Source organism: Arachis ipaensis, chromosome B1 (assembly GCF_059453495.1).
Source record: "Arachis ipaensis isolate K30076 ecotype BB chromosome B1, ASM5945349v1, whole genome shotgun sequence".
Taxonomy (NCBI): domain Eukaryota; kingdom Viridiplantae; phylum Streptophyta; class Magnoliopsida; order Fabales; family Fabaceae; genus Arachis; species Arachis ipaensis.
This window is the reverse complement of record NC_142436.1, coordinates 26,910,661-26,928,778: the sequence shown is the minus strand read 5'-3', so window position 1 is coordinate 26,928,778 and position 18,118 is coordinate 26,910,661. Positions and strand designations below refer to the sequence as shown.

Here is an 18,118-nt window from a genome sequence, read left to right as displayed (position 1 = left end):
CCTGAGAGGTTAGGGAATCCAGATTCTCTGCTCTCTTGCACTGGCGTTTGAACGCCCAAGGGCTGCTCCCTGGCTGGTGTTCAACGCCAGCAATGCTGCCCATTTGGGGCGTTGGATGCCCAGCAGGGATACCCTGGCTGGCGTTCAACTTTCAATAACACTCCATCCAGAGTGTTCTGTTTTCACTTCTATGAATTTTGTTTCTCTTCTGAATGATGCACATGATCATGACTCTAAAATAACAAAACAAAATAAAAATAAAAATAAATAATTAATTAAGGTTGGGTTGCCTCCCAACAAGCGCTTCTTTAACATCATTAGCTTGACGGTTAACTCCTTACGGAGGTGAGTATGGGCTCAGATTTTTGCCCCTGACAGTGAACTTTCTTCCTATCTTCTCATGAATGAGCTCTACATGCTCTAAAGACAGGATACGACTCACTGTGTGTGGTAAGACTGGCTTCTTGGTGAAGACAACTCTCATGCCAGGTGAGAGGCCTTCAGTTGGGACTTTCTTGTCCTTCCAGCCTTTAGGTACTTTCTTTCTAGTACCTTTGTGCTAGAGCTTATTGATGGCTGTCCAACACCAAACTTAGAATTGATGTCTGAGGGCTCTGTAATGCTCTGCACAGAAAGAGAGTATTGAAACACTAGGTGTTGCACAGTTATCTCTCTTTTATTTAAGGGAGAATTAGGATGAGGCATCTTAAACAAGATGTGATCATCCCCTAGTTGTAGAGTCAATTCTCCCTTAGCCACATCAATGATAGCATTGGCAGTGGCTAGGAAAGGTCTTCCAAGGATGACTCTGTCATCCTCATCCTCTCTTATGTCCAAGACTATGAAGTTTGCAGGGATGTAGTGGTTTTCAACTTTCACCAGGACATCCTCTACTAAGCCATATGGCCTCTTCATTGTCTTGTCTGCCATCTCTAGTGAGATGTTTGCAGCTTGTACCTCAAGCATTCCCAGCTTCTCCATTACAAAGAGCGACATGAGGTTGATACTTGATCCTAGGTCACACAGGGCCTTCTCAAAGGTCATGGTGCCTATGGTGCAAGGGATCAGAAAGCGTCCAGGATCTGGAAGCTTCTGAGGTAGCCTCTACTACTGAGGTAGCCTCTACTAAACCAAAGCATGGAGTTCTTTAGTAAGCAGTGGAGGTTCTTCCTCCAATGGCTTTGTACCAAATAACTTGGCATTTAGCTTCATAAGAGCTCCTAGGTATCGAGCAACTTGTTCTTTCCTAGTGTCTTAATCTCATCCAAGGATGAGTATTCATCAGAACTTATGTACTGTAGGAGTGCATTCAAAGGAACCTCTATGGTCTTTACATGAGTCTTGCCTTCCTTTGGTTCTGGGATAAGGGTTTCTTGAGTGGGTATTGAGCACTCAAAGGGTGTGCTTTTACTGGCGTTTAACGCCAGCTCTGTTAGCTTATCAGGCGTTGAACGCCCTTGCTGTCCACCCTTACTGGCATTAAACGCCAGTCCCTCTGTCAACTTGGGTGTTGAACGCCCATCAGAGGTATCCTTGCTGGCGTTCAACGCCAGCTTCTCTAGGGTGTGGGCGTTAAAGGCCTAGTGAGGGGTTCCTCACTGGCGTTCAGCGCTAGAATGGCTGCCTGTTTGGGCATTAAACGCCCAGCCAGTGCTCCCTGGCTGGCGTTCAACGCCAGCTCTGCTGACAGGATAGGCGTTGAATGCCCAGTGAAGGGTTTCTCACTGGCGTTCAACGCCAGGCTTGCTGCCATTGTAGGCGTTGAATGCCCAGTGAAACCTTCTTCACTGGCATTCAATGCCTTCCCAATATCCTCAGATTTAGCCTCTACCTCCATAGTTATGGCCTTGCACTCTTCTCTTGGGTTCACCTCAGTGTTGCTTGGAGGAGTGTCAGGAGGAGTCTCAAGGATCCTCTTGCTCAGTTGACTAACTTGTACCTCCAAGTTTCTAATGGAGGACCTTATTTCATTCATGAAACTATGAGTGATCTTAGAGAGGTTGGAAACTAAAGCAACTAAGTCAGAAAGGTTCTACTTAAAGGTTTCCATATTTCCTTGAGAAGATGGGAATGGTGGACTGTTGTTGAACCTATTCTGGTTCTTTCCACCTTGATTGTTATTGAAACCTTGCTGAGGTTTCTGTTGAACCTTCCATGAAAGGTTATGATGATTTCTCCATAAAGGGTTGTAGGTTGTTCCATAGGGTTCTCCCATGTATTTTGCCTCCTCTATGGTGGGTTGATCAGGATCATAAGCTTCTGTTTCAAAAGAAGCTTCCTGAGTACTGCCAGCTACAGCTTGCATTCCAGTCAGATGCTGGGAGATCATATTAATCTGTTGGGTCAAAATCTTGTTCTGGGCCAATATGACATTCAAAGTATCAACTTCAAGAACTCCTTTCTTCTAAGAGTTCACATGGTTTACAGGATTTCTTTCAAAACTGTACATGAACTGGTTGTTTGCAACCATCTCAATGAGTTCTCTAGCTTCTGCAGGTGTTTTCTTCAAGTGGAGTGGTCCACCTGCAGAGCTGTCCAATGAAATCTTGGACATCTCAGACAAGCCATCATAGAACAGGCATATGGTAGACTATTCTGAGAGCATGTCAGGAGGACATCTCCTGATCAATTGCTTGTATTTTTCCCAAATTTCATAGAGGGATTCACCTTCTCTTTGTCTGAAGGTTTGAATATCCACTCTAATTTTGCTCATCCTTTGAAGAGAAAAGAATTTAACAAAAAAATCATTAACCAGCTTTTCCCAAGAGTTTAGACTCTCTTTTGGTTGAGAATCCAACCATGTCTTAGCTTTGTCTCTTACAGCAAATGAAAAGAACATAAGCTTGTAGACCTCAAGATTTACTCCATTGGTCTTGACTGTGTCACAGATTAGCAAGAATTCAGCTAAGAACTGATGTGTATCTTCCATTGGAAGTCCATTGAACTTGCACTTCTGTTGCAGAAGAGAGACTAATTGAGGCTTAAACTCAAAATTGTTAGCTCCAATGGCAGGTACAGAGATGCTTCTGCCATATAAATCAGAGGTAGGCATGGTGTAGTCACCAAGAACTTTTCTGGCATCACTTTCAGGTTCGGCCATGTCTTCTCTTTCTTGTTTAAAGCTTTCTAAAAGGTCTCTTCTAGAGTGTTGTACTTTAGCTTGTTGTAAACGCCTCCTTAGAGTTTTCTCAGGTTCAGGATCAAGAGTCAAGAAGGGTTCTTTATCCCTATTTCTGATCATAAACAAGAAAAGAAGAAAAAAAAAAGAAAGAGAGCTTCTATGTCTGATTTGAGTATAGAAGACTCCCAATGAGATGTGAAAAAAGAAGAAAAAGTGAAGATGGAGGATGGGAGAGAAAGAATAATTCGAATAAATAGAAATAGAAAAGAGAAGAAGTAGAAATAGAAAAAAATAAATAGGAATTAAAATATTTTTTAGTTTTTGTTTTATTTATTAATTAAATTTCAAAAATTAAGGTTAATAATTTAAAAAGAGTTGAAAATTAGTTAGTGAATTTTCGAAAATAGAAGAGAGAGAAGAAGAAAGAATTTTCGAGATTTAAAAGAGAGAAGAGTTAGTTAGGAAGCTGTGAAAAGAAGAGAAAGAAGATAGTTAATTAATTAAAAAAATATTCGAATTTAAAATAAGATAAGAGATAAGATAAGAAAAGATTTGAATTTGAAATTAAAAAGATAAGATAAGAAATTAGAAAAGATTTGAAAAAGATTTAATTTTAAAAATTGAGATAAGAAAAGATAAGAAACAAAAAGATTTGAAAAAGATTTAAAAGAAAGATAAGATTTGAAAAAGATTGAATTTTGAAATTTGATTTTGTAGGAGATTTGATTTAGAAGTTTGTATTTTGAATTTTGAAAAAGATAAGATAAAATTTTTGAATTTTGAAGAAAGATAGGATAAGATTTTGAAAAAAGATAATATTTTTTTGAAAAAGATATGATTTTTAATTTTGAAAAGATTTGATTTTCGAAAATTGAAAACTAAGATTAAATAAGATAAGAATTTTGAAATCAAAATCTGAATTTTTAGTTGAAATTTTTTAAAATTAATGACAAATAAAAATAGAAAAGATATTTTTTTATTTTTGAATTTAATGATGAAAGAGAAAAACAAGTAAAAGATACAAGACTTAAAATTTTTAGATCTAATACCCAAAGTTTTTGAAAATTTGAAGATAAACACCAAGGGACACCAAACTTAAAAATTTTAAGATCAAAACAAAAAGAAAAAACAAGAACACTTTGAAGACTAACAAGAACACAAAAAACAAGACTCAAGAAATTTAAAGAACACACAAAGAACACCAAACTTAAAATTTTTGAAAGACTAAACACAAATTTTTGAAAATTAAAAGAAAATTAACAAGACACCAAACTTAATGATTAAAACAAGACTCGAACAAAAAGACACTAAATTTAAAAATTTTAGAAGAAGGACTCAAGATTTTCAAAAATTGACTCGACAAGAATGATGGTAGGAAAAATGCCAGTTAAGAATTTTTGAAAAGTATTTTCTAAAATAGCGTTGCAAGCACAGTCTTAACCGACGAAATTCCCACTATCAATTTAGAATGTGTCACAATTAATAATAAATAACCGGGAGTAGAATCTCGGGTCGTTTCCCTAAGAGTTGACACAAGATGTAAATTATTGGTCATAATTTTTCTGAATATTTTTTGAAATTGGGAACGGAAAATAAATGGCTAGAAATTAAGGCAATCAGCAGCTAACAAGAGATGTTATGTATTTAAAATAAAAGGCCTTGGTTAGGGGAGATAATTAGAGGTTCTATCCTTGTTGTCTTTCCCAAGTATGATAGTAAAGATTCATTGTTTCCACTTAGTTATCTTCTAACAAATGAAGGAATGTCAAGTAGGTATCACTAACTCTATCTCACAAGTCCTAGTCATTTCATGGGGAAGGACTAGATTTTGTGAGAGTTGAGTTAGCCAGCAATTTCCAATTACATATCAATACTTGAGTATCACAACTCAAGGGATCCCAATTAATCAACTACTAAGCCAAGTTGAAAGATCTACTCCATTAACATGAATATCATTTTCATAAACACATAATAGTATATTGTATATGTATCATATTTGTTTTTTTCTTTTTTCCAGAAGTTTATCTATTAGTCATTCTAGAAGTATTCTCTGATGAGTAAAAATCTTGAATTTGTAATGCAACTCATTCCATTAAAATTTATTTTCATTTTACTTGATTTGATAATTATTTCAAGAGTAATGTATCGTTTTTGTCCCCAATGGCTAGTGTTTTAAAATTATCTCAATTTTGTCCCGCCCTCAATTCTGCTAATAGATTCCTAACGGCAGGACAACATTTTAAAACGTTAGGAACTTAAATATGACGATTTAAATGTTAGGGACAACTTTAAAACTTATCCCAAATGTTTGGAACAAAAACAATACTTTATACATATAATTTTTTTTTCTTTTGACCCCAATGGCTAGTGTTTTAAAATTATCTCAATTTGGTCCCGCCGTCAATTCTGCTAATAGATTCCTAACGGCAGGACAACATTTTAAAACGTTAGGAACTTAAATATGACGATTTAAATGTTAGGGACAACTTTAAAACTTATCCCAAATGTTTGGAACAAAAACAATACTTTATACATATAATTTTTTTTCTTTTGACAGGGAACTGAAGAGAATATATTAGTAAATAATCTTTTGATAATACTATATTCTAAAATTAAAATGCAGAATATATATATATATATATATATATATATATATATATATATATATATATATATATTCAAATTTACTGAAAATTCATTGTTAACTTCACACAATAACGAAAAATGTGAGCAAATAATTTTTACATCTAATTTTTTAAACTAACATTGAAGATTAATGTGATCAAGCTAAATTATGTTTGTTCATAATTAATTTTTGAAACACTCTACTATACATATTAAAATTGTATAGAAAGAGTATAAATTTTGTTGTAGTTATTTTTAATTATTTTATTGATGTTCAAAATGTAAGTCCTAATTTACTCAATCTCTTTTTCATTCCATAAAAAGAAAGACCTGTAAATTTACACCTTTATCATATAATTCACATTTTTTTTAGAAAAAAGAATAAAGTGCTGACCATTAATATATTACTCTTTAAATTAATAATAGAATATGTGATTTTAGATTTATTCCAAAATTATTGTAGCTTGATATTAGATTATTTCATCATCCTAACAAACATGTTGCTCGTGTGTGTCCGCGTCTTACTGTATAAGCATCCTCAAAGCAAGATGCCTTTGTAACACTTCATTATTACTTTCAATACTTTGTAACACTTCATTATTACTGTAGTTTCTATAAATTCCTATATATAGCATGATGATTGCACATTATTGTTACAACAACAAATTAAATCATTTTTCATATAGTTTAAGTGTGTGACCATCATCCCTCTCTTCTCTCAAAATTTAATCCTTATTCTAACTTCTAAATTATTATCTTTAATATTTTTTTCATTTTCTCTCTCCATTCTCAGCTTATAAATCAGAAGAAATTTGAGAAGCAAAAACTTATGTGTAGATTTTTTTTTTTTGAACAAAAGAACTCAACACAATAAAGTGAAGCGACAAATGAACCAGCAATTCAAACATGAACAAGTAAAGAAAAATAAATAGAAAATATTCCTAGTGTCATCTCCGGCATTAACTCCGCCTATGTTACACTTGTGGTACATAGCCGGTCCCAAGCCCGGATAAAGGAGGAGGGTTATGTTAGATCTTCGACAACCAACATAAAAATATAGCCAAACCCCATGACATGAATCAAAGACATTATTGCGCCAAAGCTAGGTCGTTGTCCGGAAACAACGCACCGTATGGCTCGAGTACGGTGTCAAAGCAAGAGCCGCTGCATCGGTGCCCGGATGTAGTGTTAAATGAGCAAGGGTTCTCGCATTTTCGTGAACGGACGAGGGTAAATAACCTAGTTTACAAAGTAAAAGATAAAGGTCGAAGCGACAGGTTGAGATTTGGGACATGGAACATAGGCACTCTAACAGGAAAGTCCATGGAGGTGGTGGACACCATGACAAGGAGGAAGATTAACATTATGTGCCTACAAGAAACGAAATGGGTTGGTGCAAAGGCTAGGAAGTTGGATACTTCTGGTTTCAAACTTTGGTATACAGGAAAGGTGAATAATAGGAATGGGGTTGGAATAATTGTGGATAAGCAGTGGAAGAAGAACGTAGTGGATGTCAAGAGGGTGGGAGATCAGATCATCTCTATCAAACTTGTGGTGGAGGGAGGTGCTTTCCATGTGATTAGCGCCTATGCACCGCAGGTGGGTTCGGACGAACAACACAAGATAAGATTTTGGGAGGATCTAGAAAGTTTGGTTCAAGGCATACCTTTGGGAGATAAGATTTTCTTAGGAGGAGATTTAAATGGCCATGTTGGGAGAAAAGTGATTGGATATGGGAGTATTCACGGAGGCCATGGTTTCGGGGTGATCAATGCAGAGGGTAAAACTATTTTGGACTTTTCCTCAACCTTTGATCTTCTCGTCGCAAATACATGCTTTAAAAAGAGAGACGAACATCTTATAACTTATAAGAGTGGCATGACAAGCTCTCAAATTGACTTCTTCTTGTTGAGGAGAGTCGACCGAAAATTTTGCATTAACTGTAAAATTATTCCGGGAGAGAATTTGACAACACAACATAGGGTGCTCGTCATGGATTTTTGCGTTGAGCAAAATTTAAAGAAAAGACATTGTACGAAGAACCCAAGGACGAAGTGGTGGCGGATGAAAGGTGAGAAACAAAGAAGCTTCCTAAGACGGGTAAGAGAAGAGGCAAAGTGGGATGGGAATGGAAGCTCGGAAGAGATGTGAAGGGAGATGGCAAAAGTTATTAGAAGAACAGTAAAAAAAGTTTTGGTGAATCTAAAGGAATAGGACTAAAAGATAAGAAGTCCTGGTGGTGGAATGCGAGTATATAAGAAAAGATAAAGATAAAAAGAGAATGATTTAAAGAGTGGTCTTTATGCCGCAATGCAGATAATTGGGAAAAATATAAGGCGGCTAAGAAAGAGACAAAAGTGGCTGTAAGTGAAACAAGAACAAGAGCATATGAGGGTCTCTACCAGTCCTTGGGCACGAAAGAAAGAGAAAAAGGTATATATAGAATCGCAAAGAGCCAGAAAAGAAGAACGAGAGATTTGAATCAGATTAAGTGCATAAAGGATAAGGATGGAGATGTATTGGCTCAAGAGGAGAAGATTAATTAATGGTGGAAGAGCTACTTCTACGAGTTATTTAATGAGGGACAGAAGACTCTTCCGAGCCTTGGTCGATTATGCACAAGGGAAGAAGATCAAAACTTTGACTACTATCGAAGGATTCGAGACTTCGAGGTAAAAGAGACTCTAAAGCAGATGAAAAATGGCAGGGCAGTAGGACCTGATAATATCCCAATTGAAGTTTGGAAGAGTCTTGGAGAAAAAGGCATCAACTAGTTAACCATGCTTTTTAATGAGATTTTAAGGTCAAAGAAGATGTCTGATGAGTGGAGAAAGAGCACCTTGGTACCTATCTACAAGAATAAGGGGGATATACAAAGTTGCGAAAACTATAGAGAAATTAAGCTTATAAGTCATACTATGAAATTATGGGAAAGGGTGATAGAACGGAGGTTGAGAAAAGAGACACAAGTAACAGAGAACCAATTTGGATTTATGCCAGACAGATCTACCACTGAAGCGATATACCTATTAACAAGAATGATGGAGAGGTATCGTAGTCATAAAAGGGATCTACATATGATGTTTATTGATTTGGAAAAAGCATATGATAGGGTACCAAGGGAGGTCTTATGGAAGGTTTTAGAAAAGAGGAGAGTAAGGATCGCATATATTCGGACAATTAAAGACATGTATGATGAAGCCACAACTAGTGTGAAGACTCAAGGTAGTGTGACAGAGAAATTCCCTATTGGTATAGGATTACACCAGGGATCATCCTTAAGTCCATACCTTTTCACATTAGTCTTGGAAGTACTCACAGAGCACATCCAAGAGCTTGTGCCATGGTGAATGCTTTTTGCCGATATCATCCTTATGGGAGAGTCAAGGGAAGACCTAAATAAGAAGTTGGAGTTATGGAGAAAAGCTCTAGAAGTGTATAGTCTGCGCATAAGCCGTAGCAAGACGGAATATATGGAATGTAAGTTCAGTCTGAGAAGGGAAAACCCCAATATAGAGGTGAAGATTGGAGAAAACATACTACGAAAAGTTAAAAATTTTAAGTATCTTGGGTACATCATACAGGATAATGAAGAGATTAAACAAGATGTAAATCATAAAATCCAAGCAGGTTGGTCAAAATGGCGGAGAGCATCTGATTTTATATGCGACAAAAAAGTGCCTTTAAAACTTAAAGGTATCGCACCGCTATAAGACCGGCTATGCTGTATGGTACGGAGTGTTGGGCGGCTAAAGAGGAGCACGAACATAAGCTGAGTGTGACAGAGATGAAGATGTTGAGATGGATGAATGGTCATACGCGATTGGATAAAATAAAGAATGAAGATATAAGGGAGAGAGTTTGAGTAGCACCCATTGTGGAAAAGATGGTTGAATCGCGTCTCAGGTAGTTTGGACATATGAGAATAAGACCGATAGAACATTCAGTCAGGAGGGTGAATGAGATGGAAGATGGACAAAGAGCGAAAGGCAGAGGAAGACCTAAGAAGACCATCCATGAGGTGGTCAAACGAGATCTATATGTAAACGGTCTCTCGGTAGACATGATACATGACAACACAATGGCGTCGTTTGATTCATGTAGCCGACCCCACTTAGTGAAACAAGGCTTTGTTGTTGTTGTTATCTTCGGCATTACCATCAACAAAAGGGATCTAAACTACTCCACTCTCTATAACTGGTTAAAGATTTTTGAAAAACCTCATATGCACTCCCTTCCTTGTTATTAAAATTCCGTCGGTTCCTCTCTAACCAAACGTTCCAAATAACCGAAAAAAAACATGAGCCCCTTGTTGCGCTTTACCTTTCTGTAAGTAACACTTGTCCAACTCTCAGATGTTTTTTTAGTGAATCCGGAACAGACCACGATCTCCCAAAATCAGATAACCATTGACACCACACCTGTCAAGTAAACTCAACCCAGAAACAAGTGGTGAATATGTTCTTCTTTGTTACACGCATATGTCATCACCGTGACTAATAATTTCCAATCTATACAGTCTTTCTTTAGTATTTACTTTTCCTATTAGTATAAACCAAATAAATAACTCCACTTGTGGCGGCACCAAACTTTTCCATATGGTTCTTATAAAACTGTAGCTGGTTATATCCTCCAAGAGAGTTTCTGACTATATTACCTGCACAAAAGAATTAGTTGAAAATATACCTTCTTTGTGGAACTTCCAAATAATTCTGTCTTGCTTATCATGTGCTAGCTTTACACGTCTTCAAGTCTCATGCAATTGATCCACTAATTCCAATTCCCATTGGTATAAATCTCGCCTCCACTGAAAATTTTAAATTCACCCTAACCCATTCCAAAACCCACAATCTCCTATGACAGATCTTTTTTTGTTTGAAATGGAGAAAAGCCTCAGAAAACTCATCTTTAACGAACTACTTTTGTAACCAAACATCTTCCCATAATGGAGTCCTCCTTCCGTCCCCCACCTCCATAGACAACCCCGCAATCATCTTATCTTTCACAGTACTATCCTTGAACTGTAGCTGACATATATCCTTCCATGGACCCCTCTAGTAGGTAATATTTGAGCTGATAACATCACATTCAGGTTCAAGTCATAGCAAGAATATACAACCTTCTTCCATAATGAACATTTCTCTTTTGAAAAACACCACCACCACTTGAAGAGGAGTGCAATGTTTTTGACCACGGCATCACCTACTCCCAACCCACTCATCTTTTTAGGGACCTGAACCACCTTCCACTTAACTAGCGCCAGACCATTCCTACCTACCTCCTTACTCCACAGGAATCTTCTCTGCAACGATATCAACTTTTCTACCACTGTCTATTTAAAAGTTAAATAAACAGATTAATAATTAGAAGAAGAGAATTGTGTTCAAATAGACAAATTATCATCCGAGGGTAGATTAGTAAATCCAATTATCAGTAAATCTGTTAATAACATCTTTCCACAGGTTAGGTTTCTAGGAATTTGGTAGTATTCGAGTTATGTAAGCTAGTGCTTCTGTGGCTATTCACAACCTGGGACAGGGATATGGCCATTATAGCACAGATTCAAAGTGTTACATCCGAGACTAAGCTGTTTCTAGTAAGAACCAAGTGTATGAACTATCAAATAATCAAGGATATGGTTTTAGAAGCCATGTAATCCAAGAAAAAGCCTTGCACTCTCATCTACCTGCTTCACCAGGCCGAAATCAGCAGACATTCAAGCCTTTCCATTCTCCTATCTGTAACTCCCTCCACTTCTTCTAAGGGCTCAGGGATTGAAAAGTAAGGTGAAGATACGAAGAAATAACAAAGAATCAACGAATACCATCATAGTAATCAAGAAAATCATCCTGTGGTGGCCTCAAACTCGAGATACTACCTTAGCCCCAGCCTTTCTGTACACGTTTCAGAGTTTTCAATGCAATACCACTGCCACCATCCCTGTTAAGTAATACATAACAGATCATCAATGAGCATTGAATATATATTATACAGTCAATTTGACAATCATTTCCATGTTCAAAGCAACACCCAAGTTTATTTATAGTTGGATAGAACTAACATTTGTGATGACAGCAAATTTTGATACAAGATCATTTCATACACATGATAAAGCAACTTTTTCAAAAATGAATCAAGTACAAAAAAATGATATGTATTGTTTGTATAAGTTTATCAACCAGGAAACCGTCTAACAAATGAGATAATGGAAATGAAGACAGATTATATCACATAGTAGCACTCCATTCAACCAAACACGAATGGTATCATTGCCGTAGAAGAAATCATATACAGATCATATTTATGGAGGACTAATCATTGTATATAGAAATTAAGAATGCAAATTATGGAATGATTAAAGAACAAAAAACGGTAAAAATAATTTTCAAAACAGCCAAAACTAACAAATAACTTCATTTCCCCAAGGAAAAGAACCCAAAAATGCACAAAAATTACCCATACCTGTGGATTATATCCTGCCAATCACTTCCACCATCATTTTCAACTTTTCTAGGAAAGATCCTCTTGCCATTTTGATAGGTTCTGTCAGCAGGTCTATCTTCTGAAGCAAATTCCATCATCCTCTTTGCTAATTCATCTGCTCGGTGTTTGTTTCCGCTTTTACTAAATCCATCAATTACCGGCATGAACGATGAATGGTCAAATCCATATCCCTTGTCAATTAATTTATGGAGAAGGTAATCAGCATCGTCTAATCTTTCACTTTGGCAAAGTTTATCAATTAAATCTTTATACATGAAATCCTTCAATGCGAAAAATCTATCCAATGAAGCTTCAAATAGATCCTTCGCTTCAAAGAGTTGTCCTCCAGCAAGAAACTCATTGCACATTAAACTGTACAAGACTTCTTTGTGGCCACATATACTCAAAGCTACCTCAAATAGCTCAAATGTTAGTTTAAAATCACTAGACTTGCAAAAGGCTTTAATCAATATCTTGAAGGTAGATACTTTGGGAGATATGCCCTTATCCAACATTTCATGCAAAAGAGAAGTAGCATCATTTGTTTTTCCTCCTTCACAAAGGGCAGAGATTATGTTATTGTAAGTATAAATATATGGATATATCCCTCTTTCTCTCATTTCATCCATCAATCCATATATTTCAAATATTTGCCTTTTACCTCCTAGACCCAGGATCAACGAATTATAATTTTTAAGAGTCCTGCTGCATCCATTTCTCTCCATATCCTTCAAGACACGGAATGCTGATGATATCTTTCCTTGCTTACAAAAACTTAATATGAACGTATCATATATTGTAGAATCAGGGCGCAAGTTTTTTGCCATCATCTCAACAAATTTCTTTTTTGCTTCTTCTACCCTACCAACTTTGCAAAGTGCATTAACTATGATTGTATATGTGACTACATCAGGTGTGCACTTTGACACATTGTGGATTGAATTAGCTAGGCCAGCAAATGAGTTTCCCTTACTGAGGGATGTTGGTCCATCAGTCCACATCTCACCTAGCATTTGAATTGCTTCCTCCAATTTTCCATTTCTACAGAGACCATTGATCATGATATTGCAGGTCACAGTATCTAACTGATAGCATTTCTCGTTCATCATTTGCAGCATTTTCTCTGCTTCTAGTGATCTTCCCTCTTTCCACAGGCTATGCAGCAATGTGTTACAGGTATAAGTATTTGGATAACAACCATTCCTTATCATTTCATGAAGAATACCCTTTGCTTCAAATACCTTTCCTTTGCTACAATATCCATGGAGGAGAGTACTATAAGTAACGGTGTCTGGATAAACACCATTGCTTATCATCAAATCCATTAACCTTCTGGCATCCAACAGCATATGTTTCCTACATAGCCCATCCATCATAATGTTATAGGAGTAAGAATTCAGCTCAATGCCTTCCGCTACCATTTCATCAAGAACCAATTGAGCATCCAACAGTTTCCCATTCCTAAGCAACCCCAACAACCATATATTATAACTTTCCAAAGTGGTGAAATTGCCATCCTTTTTCATGGAGTCGACCAAAGCCTTTGCTTCCACCAGTATCCCTATCTTGCAGAACCCTTTTATATCAAGTTATAAGTAACTCTATTAGGTTTAGGAAGTCCCAACTCCTGATCCAACTGCATATCCCTGAAAATCCTTGACGCCTCTAAAACCTTCCCGACCCTACAAAGCGCCGAAATCCTAGAATTAAAGGCGACAACATCTGGTAACATACCCTGTTCCCTCATTCTCTCAACCAACTTCTCAGCTTCACCGGTCAAATCCTCCTTACAGAAGCTTGAAATGAGAGTATTGTACACAACCCTATTGGCAACAAGACCTGATGACTTGTCAAGTATATCCAAGGCTTGGCTCGTGAGACCTGCCCTACAAAACCCACGAACTAAAATGCCAAGAGTGAACTCATTTGGGTAGCACCCTTTGTAAGACATTTTATCGAACAGGTTCCGTGCATGGTCCAAAGCACCGGAATCACACAACGACTGCATCATGAGGTTGAAGGTGTAAGTTTGCGGCCTTACCCCCTCAGTGATCATGTCGGAGTATAGCCACGTGGCGAAATCAGAGCGGTGTTGGTTGAAGGAGGCACGGAGGAGGAGGTTGTAGAGGGAGAGTGGAGGAGGAGGAGAGGGGAAAATGGGCCCTGAGGGACTTGAAGCGGGAGAAGGCATGGGGTAGGTGGGATGAGGAATGGGCCAAAGCCCGGACGAGGAAGAGGAGGGAAGGGTGGGCTATGTTGGGAGGCTGCGTGGCTAGGATGAATTGACAGAGGTCATCAATCTGGTGGTGCATGTTGGCAGCAATGAGGACACGTATGGCGGCCCGTGTGGAACGAAGGAGATCATGAGTGGGTAAGGAAGAAGAGGTAGAGGATGAGAGGATGCGCTTCAAGAGATGCCATGCAAGCTTGGGGTTGTTGGTGTTGCTCAGAACAACTTTTGTCAGCTTCGACGACATCGTCTAATCCATCTTCTAGTTGTTTGTGCATTACTCTGCTTAAAAGAAGAGACAATTAGGGGATTAATGTGTTGTGAGAGTGAAGATTACTGTTCTTAGTTGGGACTGAGTCCTTCAATTGAGATTCCCTAGAGATGCTTGCAATATATACTCACGCAAATTCTTAGTGACACGATTGTGTTTTCTAACTTATTATAGTATCTTCTCACACCACTGATCAACTTAGTAAACAACTAACTTAACCGACTTTTAACATCTTTCTTCTTGATGGGAGATGGGAGAGAACTTCATGGTTATTGCTTGACGAGGGTTGCCTTTCCATGATTGACACATGTGACAGTTGTATGCTTGACAAGTTGCACTAATTTAAAGAAGAGGACAAAGAGTTATAATCCATCTAATTCTCATAGAAGTTTAGGGTCATTGCTACTAAAAGAAACAACCTACAAAGTAGAAGTTTAAGCAGAACAAAACAAACCCATTGAAGCTTTACCCTTCTTTTTTCATGTTAGCTCTAAGGCCAAGGACCAGTAAAAAGCTTTACCCTTCTTTTACATAGGGGTGGCAGTCAGCCCTGCCCTGCCTGGTAAAATGGTCCTGAATCTTCACCCCGCCCGCCTAACGGCGGGCTAAGCCCTCCATATTTATTTATTTATTTATTTTTGAAAAAAATTACTGAACCATTAAACATTGAAAAAAAAACACAATTTGACAAACATTTTAATAAACCTATAATTTCTAAATTTACAAACACAAGTGTTTATAACACTAAAGCAAATTTGTTCCTGAACGTAGCCACTAGCCACAACAACAAATCAGCAAGAAGTCCAGAACATAACCAGCAAGAAGAACAAATTAAGCAAATTTGTTCCAAACAGTGATAAACCCCAAGCAAACAAAACAAAACAAAGAAAACAAAAAAAAAAAATCTGCACCAGTTTTTAAACCAGTAAAGCTCAATCAAAGCAAACAAATTTAACAAAGCAAGATAATTTAACAAACCAAAAAAAAAAAAAATTAAACAAAGCAAACAGAAGTAACAAAACGGTGGTTCTGAAAACCGGACCAGTCATCAAACCGCTCTAATTATTGGTTCACTGGTTTACTGGTCCAACCGGTCTAACCGTGGTTCAACCGGAAAAACCGTTCCATAATAAAATAATAAATAAATTATAAATAAACATCCTAAATATCTTCAAAATTTAAAACCCTACATAAAATATCACCAACTAAATGAAATTAATCATCAAAATATGCAATGACTTGCTGCAAATTTGTTGACAATTAACATAATTATACTTCCATTAAAAATAGCTGGATTGAATTACAATGCACAAGTTAAAGATAGAGAATATTTGTCTTAATGTAGCTAAGTCAAAGTAAAACAAAAAATGATAGTGTTGCACAATAAACACACAACAGAGCCTGAAACAAACACACAACACAGGCTGAAACAAAAACACAACAAAGCCTGAAACAAAAAAAACCCAACAGTGAAAAATGACGAAAGATTAACAGTTTTCAACCCAATTTTAACAAAGCTCATCACAATGATTAACAACAAAAAAAAGCAATGAAGGAACAGTGAATCAGTAAATAGGCAGTGCAAATTCAAGAAACTTTAATAAAATTTAACTACAGAAACAGACAGTAAAGCAGTAATAGAGTTATCAATTTAAAATTTATCATACAATCAGTGAGCAAAAAACCAGTCAACCAAGTACTGACTGGGCACTCGAAAAAAAAAAAAGAATCAAAAGAACATTTAAATCACAGCAAAAACACAACAACAATATGAACATTTAAAACAAAGCAACCCAAAAAAAAAATCTAAAAATCACCATTGCTGAAAACAATGATTTGATACGTGTATGCTCAAAGAATTAAAAGCTAAGCTTACAGGAAAGTGAAGAATACCCAAACCAAAGAACTTTCAATCAAAGCTTAAATCAAGAACAGAAAATCACAACAAAAACAAAAAAAATTAAAAGTAACAGAAGAACAACAGAACAACAACACAAGAACGATTAGCAAATTAACAAGTTCACAATAACAGTTAAAATTTACCAGAAGAACACTAATGCAAGTGGAATCATCATGCTAATATGTTTTCTGCAAAGATACTATTTGTGCAGCTAAAATTTCCTAATTACTAAGATCCAATTATTCTAATTTCACATGCAATCAACTTATTAAGTTTCTAAAAGCTAGAAATGATAAAACCAACCAGAAATATGGTTAAAGCATTTCATCAAACATGTTGAGTGTGGTAAAATTAAAACGAAATAAGAGAATTCAAAGCTTAATATCAATGTGATAGAGAAGAGAACATAACTACTGTAACTTTAATTCAGTCTATGAAAAAATCCAAACCACTTCCAAATCAAATAGTTGCTTATTGTAATGGAAATCAGAAGTTGCAGAGTTTGAAGCAGGGTATTGGTGTTGTGCGAGTGTATTGCCTGGTGGCGGGTTTAGGGAACTCACGGCGGCGACAAAAGGCAGCAGTTCGACGGCTAGGTGTTGCGCGCGGGTTGGTCGCAGAGTTTGAAGCAGAGCAACGTGGCTTCCAGAGGAACGCGAATGCGAACAAGAACGGTGAACGGCGAGTGAACGCGAACGGTGAACGCCGAGCGAACGAGAACGGCGAAGAACGCGAACAAAGACCCGAACGTGAACGTCACACAATCGGCGACGGAAGCGCGGCTGAGCAGACAAAGACGATGGACGCCGAGCTCGAGGAAGCAGCCGCGATCGGTGACAGCGAACAGGGGTTGAAGACTTGGAGCATGAGGGAAGCTAGATAGACGGACGGATGGCGAACTTTGAGTGAGACGGACGGCGGCAGTATGCCACTCCTTGCGGCGGTGGTGTAGGCTTACAGTGCTAGGGTTTCTTGGCTGGGTTTGTGTGATTTCTTTCTGAATGAAAGAAAGAAAGACCGAGGCGGGTTCCGTTCTGATGTAAAGAAACGAAGGAGCTTCCGTTTTTGTGTAAACCGGGCGGGTTTCGGTTCGATCTGACCGGCCGGTTTTTGGCCGGTTTAACGGTTTCTCACCGGTTTTCTAAACAATAGTTTTACATGTCTGATTGGACGGCTAATATTGTCGGTTCGCGGTTGAACTGGTTCAATCGGTCTAATTCGGTCCGATTTTTAGAACATTGATAAAACCTTAACAAACCAGCAGCAACGGCCAGGAGGAGTAGCGATGGCAAGGAACCACAAGCAGCAGCGACGGAGAGGGTGCGAGCCTGCGACGGTGGAGGTGCGACCGAGCAATGGAGAGGTGGGAGCCTGCGACGGAGACGGGCGACAACGGGGTGCGAGCCTGCGACAGAGCCACGGAGGAGAGAGGTGAGACGGCAAGGCGCGACGGCACAAGGTGTTGTGGGTCAGTGTGTGTGACGGGGA

General features: G+C 37.7%; 1 pseudogene across 1 annotated transcript; it reads right to left on the bottom strand.

Annotated features, from left to right (window-relative positions):
- Positions 1–11,134: 11,134 nt before the first annotated feature.
- LOC107627885 (pentatricopeptide repeat-containing protein At2g17140-like) lies at positions 11,135–17,651 on the bottom strand (annotated as a pseudogene). Its single transcript, XR_015902303.1, has 3 exons — positions 17,194–17,651; positions 12,209–15,067; positions 11,135–11,686 (listed from the first exon to the last, which is right to left on the bottom strand). The product of XR_015902303.1 is annotated as a pentatricopeptide repeat-containing protein At2g17140-like (transcript).
- Between the last annotated feature and the right edge of the window lie 467 nt (positions 17,652–18,118).